Raw genomic sequence first — 17,714 nt, forward strand, 5'->3', positions numbered from 1 at the left:
AAGAGTTTTAAACACACCCTTGTGGACTAACATATAGTTCCTCTTCTTAATCTTAAGATTTACTTGATTGTCTTCCAATGTTCTTCTCCTAGATTAATCTGATACCTACTCATTACTCCCACTCAACAGCAGGTGTCTGGTCTAAGGCGTACTAAAGCATATCAGAGACCTCTCACTGTTGATTTAAGAAATTCTTTCATGGCTTTATCTTTTCTGGAATAGTTGAAACTTTTCCTTAGATAAATAAAATCTATGCCTAGAAGTCGAGAAGCTTCTATAGATTGCCATTAGAAAGAAAATGCTTCAGCATCTTTACTAAGGTAAGTTGCTTGCATTAGAGTAAGTAATTACGAGGTAAACCACAAGCCATAGGTTTAGATAAACTCAAACCTATAATACTAGGAACAGGAAGTTTTGTTAAGTCCATTGAATAGACTTATTAACAAAAATTTCCTTTTATGTCCTTGTAATAGAAAACTTTAGGTTACTCCATGTGAATGGATCAAACCATAGTTCTCTTGGCTTTTCTTCTTAGTTTCTTATCTTGACAATCCATTACTTGTTTAAACTCACAATGGATTTTAATCACTAGTGTCTTCCAAGTCATAAGAAGGTGAGTTCCTAGAAACCCTCCCACTACGACAAGGTACCGTGAATTGTGTCTAAGAAAACTAAATGGTATTGACCTCTTCGGTTGTGTCAAAACAAAAGAGGCAGTGGGATCATCATATGTCAAATAAGATGATAGAACACTTTTGGAATCAAGGAAAATTTATCTCCTTTATTTGCTACTTTATTTTCAGACTTAGTCATTTTCTTAGAAAATTTGTATTTGTTTAAACAAACACTTTCTTATCTATTGACTATGGGATGTTCCACCCCTAATCACTTAGAATAGCTAACAAACATGCAAACCAAGGTTAACAGTTCTAGCTTTTCTTAAGATTTCGATTAGGTCATCCATGAATCTAGTAATGATTTACATTAAGTATACAACCATTGCATCATTCTGAAATTGTATTACCATAGAAGGATTTAGGCAACAACTAGTAACTAATCATCAATATGCAAATCGAATTTCTGTGGAGGTAAGTTTGGATATAATTTAAAATCAATTTAATGATCTTTGAACTGCATATCTACTAACTATTTCTCCGCCCCTATCAGTTCGCAGGATCTTTAACCACTTACCTTAATGGGTTTTCACCATTGCTAGAAATTCATGAAAATTTTCAAACATTTAAAATTTCTTTTGCTTAAGGTAAAATCTAGAGTGATCGTTTTCAGAATACAACGAAAACTCATATCCACCCCTGAATGTACATCCATCAGCGAATGAGATGAACTTACTTTCAGTGGATATAGGCATATTAACTCTTTGCAGAGAATGATCTTGTCAAAACCACAATGAACAAGATACAAATGCCATAGATTTAAAAAATATGTGGTTGTATCTTTTTATGACTTAGGTTTAGTTACATCAAAGAGTTCTTAGAATAGTGCAAATGGATTCTAGTCACAGAATACTAATACAACTCTAAGTTTGATTTGCCCATACAAGTAGGAGATTTCTAAGATTGAGAATTTATATCATTTTGGGATAGAATTTCGGGAATATAATCATATGCGTCATTTAATATCTTAAGAGAAAATATAAAATGACATGAAATGATTTATAGATCATTCATCCAATGATATGTTATAGAGCTAATTCGAAATGAATAAGCTAAGAGGAATTAGGATAATTTCGTTTTTAAATAAGTATCCAACGATGCTTCAAGAGTCAAAGTAATCTTATTTATATAATCTTCTTGTTTCATATTGTAAATACTAGTCTAAGGTCTCATCAATTGATGAACAGCTAGATGTTGCATTTACAATATTTATCTTTCGAGATCTAACACTATTATGTTTGTCTAATGTTGACAATCCATTAGGGATTTATCCCATTAGAGCAACAAACCAAGTTAGACCAACAATGAAGATTCGAAATTAAACTACAATTTAATAACAGAAAATAACATGGTTCAATATTTTACCAGGATCTAGATTTACTAACAAGTATATTTTATTAACATCCTAATATGAATTCTAAAACAATGAAATAAACACATATAAAGTTTAGTAAACCTTACATTGGGTGCAGCGGAATATAATGACTCCTTCCGTTCTGATCTCTAGCCCTTGATTCCTTTCTGTAGCAGAGCATAATCAAGATCTGAACAAGGATCTCTTTCTCTCCTTCCTTTGATTCTGATTCTCCTTCTTGTTGTTTGGATTCTCCTATAGTCTTACACACTATGATTGAGATACCACTTGATGTGTGTGGGCACTACTCATTCACTCAAGGATTTCGAAACTGAAGAGAAGAAAGGAGAGAGAGGGGCGGCATAGGCTTTTTCTTAAGAGAACAATGTGCAAAGTCATTACTTTCCTGAAGCCAACACTTTCTATTTATAGAATGCCATCTAGGTTTAGGTTAGAATTGTATGGCATTAAAATAATGGAAAAATAAAATGGTAAACCCTTTGCATAGTGGGCTGCCATATAAGGAAATTGGGCCTCACTTTGCAACTTTTCCATTTTGTTATTTTTCATTCCCATTTTCTCAAAAATGCCAATTTTCCAATTTTAACAATTTAAATGCCGATTCTAATTATTTAATAACTTAAAAATAATTATTAAATAATATTGTCATTTAATATATTTATTAATTTAGACATATAAAGTATCTTAATTAATAAATAAACCTAGAATCTCTTTTTCTTTACAATTTCGCCCTTGCTTAGTGAAAATTCATATACTAGACATAGTCTAACTTTAGAATTATAATTGATTAATCAAAATCAATTAACTGAGTCTTACAAGCAGTATGGTCTCAACTAGTATGGGGACCATGGGCCTATATTTCCGAGCTTCTAATAAGTCGAACCGAATTTACCAAATAAATTCCCTAACTTATGAATTCCATATTGAATCAACATTTAGAACTTGGAATTGCACTCTCAGTCATATAGAACGCTCTATATGTTCCACGATATAGATACGTCATTAGTTATCCATTGTTATAATCCTAATTTGATCAATGACCCTCTAATAGATGATCTACATTGAATAGGCACTAAGTTACCGTTACACCTTCAATGTATTTTATCCTTAAAACACTTAGCTCCGTATAAATGATATTTCAGCGAAGTGAAATGAGATGTCCCCCATTTATCTCTGTTTAGCCAAGCTCGAAGGATATCATCGTTTCACTTCTAAATTCCTATAGAAGTTATAGACTCCATATTTATGTTAGCGCTCCTACTCAATCATACTATTATGTTCCCAAAATGTACGTATCACCCTGACCCAAAAGTAGGCTTAACTAACAAATCAAAGAACATGGATAGTACTCTTGACATTGAACCTAATCATATCAGGATTAAGATCATTTGATCTAGGATCAACAGGTGATATTGAATTGAATAGATATTACCGTAAATTTTATTATATCTAATAAAAGTTCAATATCGGTCCCTTCCGATGTATACTCCATACATGCGATACTAGTAAACTTTTCCAATGCCCTGGAGAGGACATAATACTTTTCCAAGGTGTAAGAATACCTATCGCTGATTATCATGTCAGTCTAAATCTTGTGAATTGACAAATCAGGGAATAAACTTTCGAACATATAATTAAGATTATATTCCACTGTGCTGACAACACTATAATCATTAACAAATTCATATGTTCTGGACTTAAATATAATTCATACATTATATATATAATCATGAAATAAATCATGTGAACCATGCAACATAAAATGTTATTTCTGATCTTTATTAATAACTAAATCTGATTATATTGAAAAGGATTTTATTTAGGGCACAAAACCCTACACATTTTAGTGACTATATTAATTCATTAAAATATCATTTATAGGTGGCAAGTGTTTTAAAGATAAAATACATTTCAAGGGTGTAACAGTAATTTTATCCCTATGTAATGTAGATCATCTATAGAGGATCATTGATTATTGGGATTATAAACATGGATAATTTATAGCGTATCTATATCGTGGAACATCTAGAGCATTCTATATGACTGAGAGTGCAATTCCAAATTCTATGCAATGATGCAATAAGGAATCAATAAATCAGTTGATTTACTTGGTAAATTCTGGGTCTGCTTATTGGAAGCTCGGTTATATAGGCCCATGGTCCCCATACTAGTTGAGACCATGCTGCTTGTAAGACTTAGTTAATTGATTTTAGTTAATCAATTATAATTCTAAAATTAGACTATGTGTAGTTTATGAATTTTCACTAAGCAAGGGCAAAATTGTGAAGAAAAGAGATTCTAAGTTTTATTTTTTAATCAAGAGAGTTTATATGTTTAATTAATAAATATATTAAAAGACAATATTATTTAATAATTAATTTTTAGTTATTAAATAATTAGAATTGGCATTTAAGTGGTTAAATTGGAAAATTGGTATTTTTGAGAAAATGAGATGGAAAAATGACAAAATGGCAAAATTACAGAGTGGGCCCATTATCCAATCCTAGGGCCGGCCACACTAATGCAATTTATGATTTATTTTTTTTATTATTTTAATGCTAATTAAATCTAACCTAAACCTAGGTGGTTACCTATAAATAGGTAGTGATGGCTTCATGAAAAAGATTGATGCATCTAATTCCTTCAGAGAAAAATTCTAAGCCTTCTACCTATACCCTAGTTGCCACCCTCTTCCTCTCTTTTCTTCTTCAATTATCAGCCTTGAGTGATAGAGTGAGTGCCCACACACATCAAGTGGTATCTCAATCATTGTGTGGAAGATTGTGAAGAATCCAATCAACAAGAAGGAGAATCGGACTCAAGAAGGAGAGAAAGAGATCAAGGTTCAGATCTTGATAATGCTCTGCTACAGAAAGGAGTCAAGGGCTAGAGATCTGAACGGAAGGAGTCATTATATTTCGCTGCACCCAATGTAAGGTTTCCTAAACTTTATATGTGTTTATTTCATTGTTTTAGAAATTCATGTTAGGATGTTAATGAAACATACTTGTTAGTAAATCTAGATCCTGGTAAAATAATTTCCAACAGTAGCACTACTACAAAAAGCGGTATTTTTGTCAGTTTCTAGTTAATATTTAAAGAATTTACGTCAGTCTAGAAAACTGACAAATATGCCATTGTAGCAAATAGTTTTTTATTAGCGTCATTTTTTAAATGACACAAAAAACAATTCTCTTCATTTAAAAACTATCACAATGTATACACTGTTTTTTTTATCTTCTGCGTCGGTTCGGAAATGACGCAAAATTATTTATGCCATTTTAAAACCGACACTAAAAACTTATAACGTCGGTTATAAAATGACATATAAGTTGCTGAAATAATTTTTTTTATACCTATTGCGTCGGTTATAAAATGAAGCATAAATATAGGTAAGATAAAATTGCGAATTTTTATGCACTTTTCCCTACCTGTATTTTTAAATTTTAAAATAATTTTGTATAATAATAATTACATAGGCCCAATGTATGACTAAAAGAGAGAAATTCAAATTAACCAAACCTATACCAAAATTACAATGTGATTGTATCATACTTGTAAACCAAAAAAATTCATACGGAGATGTGAAATGTGTATAGAAGGATATAGAGTTGCCAAAAAAATAAAATTAGAGTTGGAACCGAAAAAAAATTTGTGGAATATAGGAATGGACTAGACTAAAAAACTCAATGGGAAGTACTTCATTCTTCATCTTCCTCATCTGCATCTTTATCATAAGCCTTCTTAGCGGCTGCCTTCTGGTTCTTTCGCTTCACTTGGATAGGGCAGCCACCTCTAAAGGGACTTGTGATAGAGAGGTCAATGAGCTTTTGAGAGTCAATTCTCACCATAAATGATGGGATATTGACTACCTACCTCCTAACCCTCAGAAGAGAAAAAGTAACCAGTATGTGTAAGATTTATTATTATGTATTATGAATGAAAATACAACTAATTAACTGAAACACATAATCAATTTTATGATTCAATAGACCATTTCATTCTAAGAGAAAATATAACAATCATTCTAAAGTAATAGTCTATATAGATGGGATGGAACTAGGTAAAGTGACTAGTCTAAAGTAAGATTTTCTTACACATGGAAGCCTTAGTGATATGGACCACTGACTACAGTAATTATAAGTCATCTACAAAATATAAAGCACACAAAAAAAGTTTTATAAGGCCACAATTTTTTCTAAAATTATCACCAAAATAGAAGAATAATAATAATCCCTTTAACCTAATACAACTTCACTTGTTCTGAATTAGACAAGTATTTAGGATAAAAGAAACAAAGCAATATATGAAAAAACATAAATGGATGATGAAATAGATACCTAACGTGCCTTTTTCCTGATGAGAACTCGAGCATGGTGGATGGACTTAGCCATCCTAGACTTGAAAACAGTTTGCAATCCCTTGATTAATTCCTGGGCAAGCACATGCTTCAAACTTTTTGGGGCACAAGTGCGTAATTCGTCCATTGTCGTAGATACAATGGTTGCCAAACACAGAGAGAATAGTCAATTCAATCAATCCTAATCATCCATGGTGTTGAAATAAAATTAAAATAAAGTAGAGCAACTACCCAGGTTTAACACTTCATGTCAAGCCAATAATTGCATCACTAAACATGAAAAATAGAGTAGCCATTGTATCCTTTTTGTACTGACCGCATTTCATAATATGGATTAGTAAAGGCAATTAGCACTAATTATTGATATTTTTATAATTATTAGTGAATTTATTTAATTGTGGGTCCTCTTATTAAAAATGGACATTAGAGTTATAATTTCTCAATTTCGAAGATTTTATTAAACTCTAAGAGTATTATTTGTATTATACATGAATTATATTATTTTTAATTCTTGCTCGGCGACAACAGAAAATGCGATGAATGACTATTTTAATGACATGGGTAAGGCTAGAACCTTATTCTTAGTGGGATAATTATTGGAGAAAATATAATACCAAGTTTAAGCAGGGTTATGGTTTTCGACCATTTTACCCCTAGACTTTATTTTTGCTTAAGTTGTAAGTAAAAGGGCATTTTGGTCATTTTGATGTGGGTGTTAGGTAGCAGCTTAGGGACTTAAAACCTGGCCATTTCATTTCAACAAAGATTGGTGAATTAATCTTTATTTCATTTGAGGAAAAAATAAAGAAAAATAAGGAAAAGCCAAAAACCAAGAAAGCTCTCCCTCTTCCCCTTCTCTCTCTTCGAACGAGCAGGAACTAGGGGCTTTTGCTACTGATTTTTGGTGTTTTTAGTAGGGGATTCAAGCCAAGGTAACCCTAGAATCCATAGACTTGTGTTTTTGAAGCTTTTATTTTGGTTGAGTATGCAATTTTGAGCTATAGGGGCAGTTAGTGTTTGATTTGTATATGCTTTGAATTCTAAGCCTTATTTGAGTTGATTTTAAGTTCTTGTTCCTATTTTTGAAGATTTTCATGGGACAGTTAGGTTTCCCCAAACTCAAACTTGAGTCATCAATGGCATGTTTTGATTTAGGATGTTTTTCTGGATTCTATTCGTTGGAAAATGTTGTGTATGCTCTGTTTAGGTACTCTGGAAGGTTTGGCAGCATTTGGATAAGTTTTGAGCGATTTTAGAGTTGTTTGGGGAAACCTCGTGCAAACCAGTTAACAAGTTTTCCAGGTCCTGTAAAATCAGTTAACCGGTTTTGGTAGATTCCCTGAACAACTCGTTTTCTCAATTCTCGCCCATACCTTGAGTTGTAAGTTTGGGTTTCCCAGATTAGGGTTTTGACATGTGATTTACACAGTTATGTTATGTCATTAGGGCATCCATTAAGGTCGGCCAACTCGCTTGAATTCAGAAAGGAGGTAAGAACGGTGTACAATATGTGATATGGATATGCAAATGTATATATGTGTTAATGTATATGCATGCTTGTTATGATTGTTACACTACCAACACTTGTACAGAAATGGTACAAAGTGCATTGGTATAGTGTATATTATTAAGGAGTGCATTACGGTGTTACCAGTACATGTACGGGAAAGTACAGGGTGTGTGTAGTATATAACTCAGTGGTACTCAGCATACGGGACAAACCCTACAATCACTCGTACAGTGAGGTACGTAGTTTATGTGGTACAGTGGTTGTACCCTAGTATAGAACGTTCTTACTCATCTGTTAATTATGTAAATAGGTGTATGGGCGTCTAGATACAAGCCGTTATTATGTGATATGTTATATGCTTTTCTTATTGAGTCTGTCGACTCACAGTTCTACTTTCATGTGTAGGTAAAGGAAAGGTGAAACATGAACATGAGTGAGCCCGAGCTAGGATGAGGTTGCACATGTCCTGGTGATGCGACCTAGAGTGTTCGGTCTCGAGACATTTGGGGTTGTCATTTTGTAGTTCCTATGTGACATTGGTAAATATTTTAATAAAGTTTATAAGTTTCATAGTTGATATTAAAAGTTTTAATTTGACACGATTTTGAAGAAATATCTTTGATTAGCAAAGATAGCACTGCAATTGTAAAATCATTGTAGCGTGCCTTAGCATTAGGGTGTTACAATTTTGGTATCAGAGCCGCCAGGTTTGTCTACCGAAGCACGCCAAGACATGTACCATCTTCATCAGAGAAAGCTCGGCTCACAGTTCAGTAAGCCCGTACTTGTTTAGTATTATATGTGATTATTAAAGCATGTTAGGAAGCATATTAGTTTGTAGTTGTTTATTTTAAATGCGTTGCCTTGAAATCCATAACAGCAGTACTAGGTTTTTATGATCGCTGTCTGACCTACATGGCTTATGGGTTCACAGGCTAAGTCCTATTAAATGGATGCCTAGCGAAATACAAGGAGTCAGGGTAATAGGGTCGAGACCGGAGGCGGTCACGGAAATCAAATTCTCGAGAATCCCCGTGGTCGCCGCCAAGGCCGTGGCAGGGTTCAGGGTGGTCCACATGTGAACCCACCTCAGGCTCCTCCAGAGTGGGAGCAGAGATTTGTGGAAATGCAAGATCGTATCCGCAAGAAAGGTGAAGAAATTTTGAGACTAAGGCAGAAGGGTCCTCCTGCAGTGCCTCCAGTGCAAGTTCAGGCCGTCGTAGTTCCTATTGTGCCAGCAAAACAACCTGTTGCTGACAACCGTATGGAGTCGTTATATGAGAGGTTTCACAAGAAAGGACCTCCAGTGTTCTTGGGAGGTCCAGATGTGATGAAGGCTGAGTAGTGGCTTAGAGTGATAGAAAAAATTCTGAATATCATGGGGGTAGTTGGAAATGATCGAGTAACCTACGCTACATTTCAGTTCTAGGAAGATGCCTTTGTATGGTAGGAATTGGTCTACCTCACCTGAGACGTCACTATTAGGACCTGGGAAGAGTTTAAGATTTGTTGAATTCCAGGTATAACAATGAGGCAGTCCGCAGTGCTAAGCGGAAAGAATTCACTGAGTTGGTGAAGACTGAGGGTATGTCAATAACTGAGTACACAAATGTTTGATCATTTGGCCAAGCTAGCCTCAGGTATTGTGCTTATAGACTTCAACAAGAAGGAGAAATATCTAGCAGGTCTGAATTTGAAAATTAGACATGATCTAGTGATTACTACAAATGTGGCAACATCATATGCAGAGATGGTTGAAAAGGCTCTATGAGCCGAGGGTGCAGTTAAGTTTCTTCAGGAGACCCGTGTGACTCCGAGTGTTGGTGGGACCCCCACTCTTCCTACTCCTGTCTGGTAGGGATGGTGGTAATTCCACCACTGATCAGAAAAGAAAGGTTACCCCTGCATCTGGTGGCTCGGGACAGAGCAAGCAGTTTCGTGGGAACCAAGGATGAGGTGGATGCCAGAGTTACTCTTACCCTAAGTTCCCACGTTGCAAGAAACATCATCCAGTTAGTACAACCAGAAGACATGCTTCCAGTGTGGCATGGTGGGGCATTTCAAGAAAGATTGCCCTCAGACAAAGAAAGAAGAACAGAAGCCAGAGCTAAAACCCGTACCTGCCCAGGTGTTTACCATCATTGAAGCTGATGCTGCAACCAGTCCTTCTGTGGTGATAAGTCAGCTTCTTGTCAAAAACTCCTTTGACACTGTGTTATTTGATTCGGGAGCTACACAATTATATGTGGAAACACAGGTAATCGACCTTTTGGGTAGGCCATGTGATTTTATTGAAAGATGGTTTGGAACCCTAATGCCTAGCGGAGAGTTGGTTATCTCCAATAAGCGCATTAGGTCTATGCCAGTTAGGATCAAAGATAGGGAGTTGAGTGCTGACTTAATGGAGCTTGAATTAATAGAATTTTATATCATACATGTCGGAATATCTTTTACCAGAATCTAGATTTACTAACAAGTCTGTTTTTAACATCCTAAATATGAATTTCTAAAGTGATGAAAATAAAGACATAAAATGTATGAGAAACCTTACATTGGTTGCAACAGAATTAAAGGACTCCTTCTGCTTAGATCTCTAACCCATGTATCCTTTCTGTTGCAGAGTATCACAAAGATTTGAGCCCGAAACTCCTTTAGTTGTTTGGATTCTTCACTGTCTTACACACTATGAATGAAGACTAACTTGATATGGATGAGCAAGCACTCAATCACTAAAGGCTGAATTTGTTTTGTGAAGAAGGCTATAGAATTCAATTTAGAAGAAGAGAAAAGAAGAAGAAGAAGTCTCAAACTCACTAGTTGTCTCACAACAAAAAAACTAAGTCAAGAGTTAATATTTACATTAGTTGAATAATGAGACCTTTCTTTTCTTTTTATACTAATTCACTTAGGGTTAGTATTGAATTATTTGGAATAATAAAATGATATAAATGGAGAAAAATAAGGACTAGTGGCCAGCCGTGAAGCGGGCCCAATACTAGTTAGATTTTTGCCATTTCTCTCACCCATTTATCTATTTTTCACAAATACAACTTTTTGCAATTTTAATCCTATAAATGCCAAAACTATTTATTTAATTACTAAAATAATTATCAAATAAATTTTCATTTATAATATTTATTAATTAGACTCCTCAAAGTCTTTTAAATAAAAAGTTAACCTTAAAATCCTATTTCTTCACAATCAATCCATATCTTACTGAAAATTCACAAACTAGACATAGTCTAATTTTAGAATTATAATTGATTAACTAAAAGTAATTAACTGAGTTTTACAAGTAGTTTGTGTCAACTAGTATGGGGACCATGGACCTATATAACCGAGCTTCCAATAAGTAGATCTAGAATTTACCAAGTAAATTCCCTAACTTATTAATTCCTCCTTGCACCACTATAGAATTTGGAATTGCACTCCCAATTATATAGAACGCTCTATATGTTCCACGATATAGATACACTGTGAGTTATCAATTGTTATAATCCTAATAATCAATGATCCTCTATTGATGATTTACATTGAGTAGGGACAAAATTACTGTTACACCCTTCAATGTATTTTATCCTTAAAACACTTAGCAAACTATAAATGACATTTCAGTGAACTAATGTAATCACTAAAATAAGCGCTCTATCATTTATCTCTATTTAGCCAAGCTCGAAGGAAATCATCGTTGCACTTCTACGTTTGGATAGAAGCTATAGATTCTATATCTATGATTAGCGCTCCCACTCAATTGAACTACCATGTCCTTAATCTATATGTCACCAGAAGATCCATTGGTCGACTTTAACGAATAGATTCAAGAACACAAATAATAAAATTTAACTAGAACCTAACCATCTCACGATTGAGATCATTTGATCAAAGATAACCTAGGTGATATTGAATTGAATAGATGTTGCGGTAAGTCTATCATATCTAATCCAAGTTAAATATCGGTCCCTTCTGATACATACTCCATGCATCCATTCCAAGCTTACTTTAACCAATACCCTGGAAAGGAAATACCACTTATCCAAGGTGCAATTAAACTACGTCGCAGATTATCAAATCAATTAAACCGTGTAAATTGATAAATCATAGGAATACATTTAATCACACAACCGTGATTACTTTCCACTATGTTGACAACACAATAAATAAGAATATCAACGTGATAAGGATTTGGATGAATTTATAAATCAAATAAATAAATGAATGATCACATGAACTAAATAACACATTAAACAAGTAATGAAATTAAATTTGTTTCTTTATTGATAATTGAATAGAAAATATTACATTGAAAAATGTTGACATCGCTTTTAGCCAACGACAAAAAGTCCAATTTTGTAAGCGACAAGTAGTTTAATATGAATAAAATATAATAAAGCAAATAAAGACACAAGAATTTTATAGAGGTTCAGTCCCGAGCAGTTCGGTAATAGCTTAAACCTCGTTATTTGTAATTACTTAAGAACATGGAAAATGGTTCCTTTTCTTAGAGCTCTTACAACAATATCTCTGAATATGAATTCTTAGACAGAATCTTTCGACCCTTTGCCCAGTGAGTATGAGTCACTATTTATAGGGCTATAAGATTGTAGAGGAAGTATTTCCCTTCTAATTACAATTAATATAAGCATAAAGATTGCATAATAAATACATAATACACTTATCGTGGGATTTGGACAGCTTGCCATATCTCTGTAATCTGATCCCAAAGTTATAGGGCTTTCTTTGATGACTAACGATGCGAAAGCTGAATTCGCTAAGTGTTGGCATTCTGCGCAGAATGCTCACTGTTCGGTCTAGAGGACTTTGTTCGAGAAAATGTGTGAGATTCCCTGTTCGGCCTATGTCTTGCGAGCAGGTATTCAGAGTCAATTCCACGTGTCACCATCGTGTGATGCCACGTCAGAGTGCAAAAATTGGATAACATTTGCCCCCAAGTCTGTATGGGACTTCCAAAGTTGGATGTAGACTTTATCCAAGCCGTCTTTATGTTTGGATGGGTGACACGTATTAGGTGCGTCTGTTCGCGATTCGATGTGAGGCTGACTAGGCGTCTCTTCGGTTTTTGGCTAATAAATGCTGTGACACAATTAATGCTTTGAAATCCGTTTTTCTCTCACCACGTTTGATAGTTACACTTGAATTGTTTTGATTTCCAATATTTGTTTTTGGGGTAACCGAGCATTTGTTCACAAACTTATTTTCATCAACCTTCTTTGTTAAGCAAGTTTAGAGCAAAAAGAGAGACCTTGAGCTTCAAGTTTGTTGAAAACTTTCATAAGGACTATTCGTTCGACTTTGCGTAAACTGAATCTAGATGTCAATCCTTGTGTAAGTTCTCGATTTCTTTTACTTTTACTTTGCACATTTTACTTTCTGAATGCGATCTTAACTTTGCTGTAGAAGACATGTAGAAACCCTGGGTTTAGAAACTTTGCGATTTTCCTTCGTAACGATTCATGAGACTTCACCATTTATAATGCTTGCTTTTTGAACTGCACAATGTCTGTCTTTGATTTTTCTTATTCAAAGCTTCACAAAATTTTTGCCCTAGCTCACAAAAATTTCAAACTCTTGAGTCTTGACTTTTCGTCGAATATTTTAATTCTTTAATCTGTTGAGTACTCCTGGTCGGCATATTTTCCTGTTTAATGTTTGAAATCCCAGCCAAACACTCATCTCGCGTGTTGTCTTTTGTAGATGAACCCAAGTGAGTTTTAGGGAAGCGAACACAAAATCGACCAGGATCTGTTTCAACTCCTGTGCGAGGATCACCCTCGTCTTTGTTCTAGTCCGCCCCTTCAATCGATAGACATTTTCATTCAATTTTTCCGTCCAGCCACAAGATTATGGCTCGCACTAAACAAACAATGCGTAAATTTAGCGCGTCTGACTCTCACGTGGCCTAGCACGCCACCTTGCCCAGTGCCGAACAGGATCCACCCGTGCAACAGGAGGGGGATCATGAAGGGGACGTTGAAGTCCAGGAGATAGAAGAACAGGGCGATGTCCGTCCTGGCAGTCCTTTCAAGGCGGAGGAAGAGGAGGAGGCTGCATCCCCAAACTTAGGAGGACACAATGAGGCTGGGGAACTAGTGCACACAGACGGCGATGTCCTGGTGGAGGGCGCAGATTACGTCACTGAGGAGCTTACTGCCCCAGTTCTTCAAAGGAGGCAAAGTGTCTTGGGTGCCAGGTGGGTGAGCCCTCCGTCTAAGGTCACTGAGGCACGTTTACGGGATCTCGACCAGAGCGGCTACCTTGGCGACCTTGACTTTTATGTTCCTGCCACAAGCAATCGAGCTTCAAACCCTCAAAGGGGGATGTGCGCCTGGTCGGGTGCTCATGCTAAACAAGGGGCACTGCTACCTTTGAACCCGTACTTTAGGAAGGTGGCAGACTTCTTCCGTCTCTGTCCGACCCAATTCACTCCCAAGGGCATCAAGTATCTGTCTGCCCTGTTCGTTCTTTATGCCACCCAAAAAAGGGATATGCCTTCTCCCCATGAGGTTAAGTTGCTTTTTTTATTTGAAGTCTACTCCCAAGCAAGGCAGGTTGGGATACTTCTACTTTTCTCAGCTAGATTTCAAGTGGTTAACAGGGCCTGGGGACAAGGCCGTTAGCAAAATTGGGAATTTTGTTGACGAGTATTACATGGTGGATTGCATGGGCTCCACCTATACTCGGTTCCAGTAGATTCCTTTATATCACCATCCACCCCTCATGCTTTCTCTCAAGGATAGACCTCAAAGACTCACTCAGTTGTTGTGCTGCCCAGAATATCACTTTCTTGACCTCAGAGGACAACTTTGTGGAGTACAGGCTCTACCCAAAGGATTTGATTCCTCAACCTATGAAGGAGAAAAAGAGGAAATCCAATGTTGGCCGGGCTGAGGAAGCTCACCAGAAGAATGAACTCATTCAACTCAAGCGTTAAGCTAAGTTGAAGGGAGGTGCAGGAGCAAAACAATATGCTCATGAGCCTCTTGAGCAAGAAGATGAGGCTGAGGAAGAGCAGGAGACCCCACTCAAAAGGAAGAAGAAACTTTTGGCCGAGCCTAGGCCTATCAAACATAAGATTCTGATCAGGGAGCCCAATATGCCTGCTCGACCATCCACTCCTGTAGTAGGAAAGGGGAAAGCCGTCCTGGAGGAGCAAAGAGACTCGTCTGATGATGATGAGACATCAGGTCTTGCTCGGTCAAATACTTCTTGCGAAGTGCAAGATGGTTCGTCTTGCTTTTAACTTTCTTAATTATTATGCTTTCATATTTCTAGCGCTTTCCTCTAACCATGTTGCTTTTATTTCGTGTAGACATGTCTCAGAACATGCTCGAAGCTCTGAAGAAGAGAGTGGGAGGAAGCTCGTGCTTATCTCCTCCGGCCAAGAGATCCAGAAGCGGTGAGACGACCCCATCCACGGAGAGGACGCCGACCGAAGCAATTATTGACCTCTGCGAGAAACCAACTATTGTGGACCCTTCTGCCCCAAAAGTGACTAAGTCTAAAGACTCTCAAGAGGGAGCTCGAACAGGCTTGAACAGTCGAAGTGCGGATCTGAGCTGGTCAGGAGCGGAGCTGAACAGATCAGGGCCCCTGCCCCACCTCTAGTGCTGCATCTGGAGACTAAGAGTGGCAAAGACATGCTTGCCCACTACGTGACTCGGTTAGTACATGAGGTGAATGAGTAGCTAGCCGGAGTTGATAATGAGCTTTCCCTGGAGCTGGTGATGGGAGGAGTCCTAAAGGAGTTCACAAGGGTAGGTCTTCCTTGATAGTTTTCTTTTATCCTTCTTTACTCAACTCAGATTCTATTGTTTTTTCTCTGTGAAGACGGGTCTGAAGATGGCTTATGCTTATTCCCGGGCTAAGTCGGCTGCTTCTAAGAATGCTGTCGTGTCCAACACCATGAGGGCAGAAGTGGACTTGGCTGGGAAAGATGGTGATGAAGCCAGGGTTCAACTTGGAGCCATCCGCCTCGAGATGGGTGAAGTCAACAAAAAACTTCTTGCTGTCGAGAACAAAGTAGCCGAGCTGACTTAGGACCTCGAGGCTTCTGACCAACTTGAAGCTACCATCGCCTCCTTGTCAATAGAAGTGAACAATCTCCAAGAAGAAAGGGAGGTTCTTTGGGCTGTCTTCTGTAGGTTGGAAGCAGAGAAGAAGTCTAAGGAGGAGGAGCTTAAAGCTGAGGTCGAGAAGTACAAGTCAGAGGCTGAACAGCAGAGAGCAGAGGCTGAGCAGCAGAGAGCGAAGGTGATGAGGATTGGAGAGAAGGTAAATGCCTTAGAGACAGCGGGTCTCGAGATTTTTTATGACTTCTGGAAAGCTAATGCCAAGAAAAATTTTGATTACTTAGGCGATTCCAAAGACATGTTTCTCGAGTATTGTGCTTCTCAGGTGGCCTATGGAGAATTCGAGGCGACCAGTTCTGCCTCTGGCCAGGACGTTGGCGTGCCCCCCACCCAGAAAACAAATCCTCCTGCTCCTACCGACCTAGAAGACCCGTACAAAGAGCCTGGCACTCCAGCTGTCTAAATACTTCTCCTTTTATCTTTTTCTTTTTTTTTTAATATCTGTCCGGCCAGAAGGCCTTTTTTAAGACAAAGTGACTTGCCAAGCGTTCTTTAAACTTGGAATTATTTTTCATTTTTCAGATAACAGGCTGACCGGGCATCCTTTAATCCCGGTTTTACGTGCTTTTGTTATCTTTAATGAATTTCATTCTCTATTTTCTTTGTACAGGTATAGGTGCCCCGCAAGTGACCGAGCAGACTTATGACTCTTGGTGACTTATAGTTTTTTGCAAGTATGCTCTTTTGTCTGTTCGGGGTTCGGGGTTTGACCAAACCTTTTGTACGCACTAGATGGTAAAGTAAGAACATGCTAGAGAATTCGACTTAACTTGAATTTTGAAATAAACATCTTTATTCATTTATTGATCGAAAATGTGTTTGTTACCGTAGTAGCTTACATCAACCCTATTTGATCTAATCTGATCTTTTAGTTTAACATGAAATAAAACAAATTGTAGAAATTAGAAATTGTACTTTATATGGTGGTCACCCGACCTGAGTACTATTCAATTTTCTTCGAACCTTTTGGTGTGGTCTGCCCAGAAGGCCATTCACTTAAAAGTAAATGTTCTTTTTGTTTAGTACTTGATATGGTCATCCAACCTGGTACTTATATTTGTAGTATTTTCTTAAATGTTTCCCATTCCAATACCTTGGTATTAGAACGAGTTGCATTTTTTCATCATACTTACCCAATTTGTATGCGCCTGATTCGAGAACTTCGACCACCTGATATGGTCCTTCCCTATTAGGTCCGAGTACACTTGTCGTACTGTCTTTGGTGTTTAGAAATACTCTTCTTAGGACCATATCTCCCACAAAGAATTTCTGAGCCTTCACTTGTTTGTTGAAATATCGAGCTACTTGTTTTTGGTGGGCCATCAGCTTTAAGTTTGCTGTGGTTCACTTCTCTTCGATTTCATCAAGGGATTTGGCAAGGAGTACGTGATTCGCTTCTTGGTTGTACGCCAATCTTCTGTGGGATGGTGGCTTGAGTTCTATGGGCAGTATTGCTTCATATCCATATGCCATGGCAAATGGAGTTTGTCCAGTTTCCGTTTTCTCAGTTGTTCGATACGACCATAGAACTTGAGGAAGTTCCTCCGGCTAGTTTCCTTTAGCATCCTCGAGTTTTTTCTTTAGTGTATCCTTCAAGGTCTTGTTGACTGCTTCAACTTGACCATTTTCTTGGGGATGCGCCATTGTA

The sequence above is a fragment of the Cannabis sativa genome, chromosome 3, assembly GCF_029168945.1.
Source record: "Cannabis sativa cultivar Pink pepper isolate KNU-18-1 chromosome 3, ASM2916894v1, whole genome shotgun sequence".
NCBI classification, from domain to species: Eukaryota; Viridiplantae; Streptophyta; class Magnoliopsida; order Rosales; family Cannabaceae; genus Cannabis; species Cannabis sativa.